Here is a 3,412-nt window from a genome sequence, read left to right as displayed (position 1 = left end):
CCGGGCCTAAGCTGCGCCAGGCGAGGGACGGACATTCATGGCGAATGGGACCGCTCTTCTCGTTCTGCCCGTGGGCCCCTGCCCTCACCGTCCCACCGTGCCGGCGCCGGTGGTGTGCGGGGAGGCAGGGGTGCGGCAACCGGGTCCGGCTGCGCTCTCCCTGCCCTCGCCGTGAGGTCGGGGACTTGTACACGCTGGAGGAGGGGGGGCGCCCCTGATCTTGCTCCTCTCTTCCCGTGACTCGTTATCGGCACGGGGGTCGGCTCTCTCCGTGGAGAGGGAGGGTCGGTGCTCCGTGCTTGCCCGTGCTGTGTGGTGTGAAAAGCCGCGCCTCGCGCTCTGCCCTCTTGCGGTGCTCCCGGAACGCTCCCGGTCGGTTCTCTCAGGTGCCTGAGGCTGAGTGGTGGTGTCGTTCCCGATCCCGGCGTTGTCCGTTGCCTTGTGCCAGCCTGCTGCCCGTGGTGTGTCCCGGCCGTCCTTGGGTTTGTGGGGCTTGTGCGAGTGAGAAAAAAAAGTTATCGCAGAGATTGACGTCTCTGCTGGGGGGGGGTCGAGGCGGTTCCCCAGAGGAGGAGCGCTCTTCCCTTCTTGCACCGGGCGGGTGGCTTCCCCGCATGAGCTGCCGGCCCTGGTCCTGGCTTGTCTTCCCTGCCGTGTCACCTGGCTCTTGTTGCACCGGGGGACCTGAGATGTTGCAGTGGGAGGCGAGCCGGGCCTGTGCGGGCTTTCCCGCCCGTGTGCGCGACCTTGCTCTGGCCCCGCACGGCAAGGCCGACCGACCAGGGTTGGTGTTGCTGCTGCCGCAGACCCCCCCCGCCCCACCCCTCCCTGCCACCCGTGGTGGGAAAGATGGACGCCTTTGATGTGTGCTGGTCCCGGCGGGGTTCCCGTCGGGGTTGGGTGCGGGCCACCCTCAGAGTGAGGAGAGGTTCTCTAGCGATCCTCGTTCGGGAGGCGGCGTTCGCTGCCGGGTTGGCGGGGGCCCGCCCCCGATGGGCTCCCGCGGCCCTGCCGCTCCCTGTCCCGCTTTTGAGCGTTAGTGGCTGCCCGCGTTGGTAACTGCGTGCCCGCGCCTCCCCCCTCCGAGCTGGGGGAGGGTCCCGCGGGGCCTCTCCCGGGCCGTCGTCTGGTGTGGTGAGTGGAGGACGTTCCCGATCCGTCCCCGCCCCTGCCTCGCGCGCGGTGTGTCGAGTGGCGGAGCCTGGAGCCTGTGCTGGGTCGCGATGCGAGGGCGTGTGGTGTGTGGCTTCCCGGCCTCGTGCTTGGGGTGCCGTGGGGTTTTTGGGGGGTCCCGTCCCCCTCCCCCTCCGGCCCCTGGCGACGCTGTTCCCGAGCGTCTGTGTGGGCCGCCGCCCGTTGGCGACGACGGCGCCGTGCCGGGCGCCGGGCCCCGCGGTGTTCCGGGGCCGCCGTGCCCGTGGTGGTGTGCCGCTCGGGGGGGTTCTGGCCCTCCGGAGCCGAGGATCCCGGTGTGTGTGGGCCCTTGCTCACGCGGCCGAAAAAAGAGGCGGTCGATGATGGGTGCCGTGCCCGGCGGTGTGGATGGGTGCGGTGGGGCCCTGCTGGCGCGGGTGGCTCCGCGGGCGCTCGCGGGGTCTTTGAGGCGTGTGCGAGCTGCCTTTTCCCTCTCGGGCCTCTTTTGGGGGGGCCCGCCGCTGCCGCGGTGGGGGTTTCCGGTCCGCTGGTCGGCCGGCTCGGTGTCCCAGGCGTTGCGCGGGACCGCCCAGGAGTTGGGGGTGGTGAGATCCCGCGTTCGTTTCCCTGGCGTGCCGGCTGTGCCCGGAAAGGTCTCACCTCCCCGCTGGTTTGCGGCTGCGCCACCCGCCCGTGGGGGGGGGTGGCCGCTCGCTCGCTCGCTCGCCTCTCACCCCGGTGACCCGACCCGATGACCCTCCCCGCTGCTCTTATTGGGCTTCCGGCATGCCCTCCTCACCCGCATCAGCCTTCCGCGATCCTCACCGGTTTGGCCTTGGTGGCCGGCCACCGGCGGACGGTCGAGTTGGGCGTGTGTGGTGTGTTCTCTTGGTGGGGGGGACGGCGCTCGGCTCGTGAGGCTGCTCTCCCGGTGTGGGGGAGGCACGTCGTCGCGGCGGCGGTGGCTTTTGAAGGGTCTTCCCGGATCGGTTTTGCTCACGACGCGAGGGCTCCTGCCAGCGGGACCGCCGGTACGCCACGGGGGCGGTGGCGGTGAGATTCCCGCGTGCGTCCCTCGCTCGGGAGTTGGCCGTCCGGGGGCCCGAAGCCGGCGTGACGTGTCTCCTCCCGCTGGGCGCCGCCTCGCGTGCCTGCGCGATGTCGTCCCGGGTTCCCGCGCCTCCCTCCTGCTCGCCGTGCCAGAGGCTTGCCCGCATCGTCTCCTCCGTCTCGAGCCGTGTGGCTTCGTCCCCCGCCCCGGTCCCGGATCCGGGGCGTTGTGCTCTCCCGGCGTGTCGCCGCCGCGTGCCCGTCGCGACCCCGGTTCCCGTGCCTGGCCCCGTCCGCTCTGTGCCGGCGGTGTCCGCGCGTGAGCGTGCTCGCGTGCGTTGGGTTTGGTGTCGCCCGCCTCCCGGGGTCCCTGCCGCCGCCTCCGGCCGCCGCCGTTGGCCGGTGTGACTTGTCGCCGACGGGTCGTCGCCGCAGACCCCCGACCCCTTGCCGGCACCGCCGGTCCGCGGTGGCGCGGGTCGTTGTGCGCTCGGCCCCCGCGTCCGTGCGAGCGAGTGAATTCGGGCCGGCTTCTGAGGGAGGCGGAGAAAAACCCCGTGGCCGTGTGGCGTGCGTTGCGTTGTGCGCGTCACCCTCGGCTTTCTGGCCGCTCGGGTGTGTGCCACGCGCGACCCGGCCGGCTGGCCGGCTGGACCGTGGACGTCGGCGCGCCGCCTCCGGGCGGGGAAGGGGCCTGGCTCTCCTCCCCGTCCGTGTGTGCGCGCCGCCGCTCCCGTGCCCGCCGGGCCGGCAGGCGGGGTGTCGGTGATGCGGTGCCCTCGCGCTTTGGGTGCGGTGTGGTGCCCTTCCCCCCCCCCGGCCACGGGTTCCCCTGCCCTCTCCGTGCTCTTCCTCTCTCTGCTCGTCACCGCGCGGTGGCCTGCTTGCGCCCGTGTGCCCGCGCCGCCGTCCCGGATGGTGGCGGTTGGGTCGCGTCGGCGGCCGGCTTGGCCCGCCGGTGTCGGTCTTCCCGGTCGCTGCCGGCGTTCGCTGGTCGGGCGGCCTCGGTCTCCCGGATCGAGGTCCGCGCCTCCCTCCCTTCCCGCGCCCGCTCCGCGCCCACCCTTGTGTGCGCTCTCGGGGCCGGTCGGGTCCGCCCGGTCGTTCTGGTGTGCGGCGACCCGGGATCCGCCTCGCCGCCCTCGCTCCCCCTCGTTGGCTCCCCGTCTCCTCCTCGCCATCGCCCGCTGGCCGGGAGGGAGGGGTGGGGTTCTGCCCTCTCCTCGCT

Source organism: Dipodomys merriami, unplaced genomic scaffold (genome assembly GCF_024711535.1).
Source record: "Dipodomys merriami isolate MVZ:Mamm:240054 unplaced genomic scaffold, mDipMer1.0.p SCAF_2109, whole genome shotgun sequence".
In the NCBI taxonomy this organism is placed as follows: domain Eukaryota; kingdom Metazoa; phylum Chordata; class Mammalia; order Rodentia; family Heteromyidae; genus Dipodomys; species Dipodomys merriami.
Note: the sequence above shows the minus strand (reverse complement) of the source record.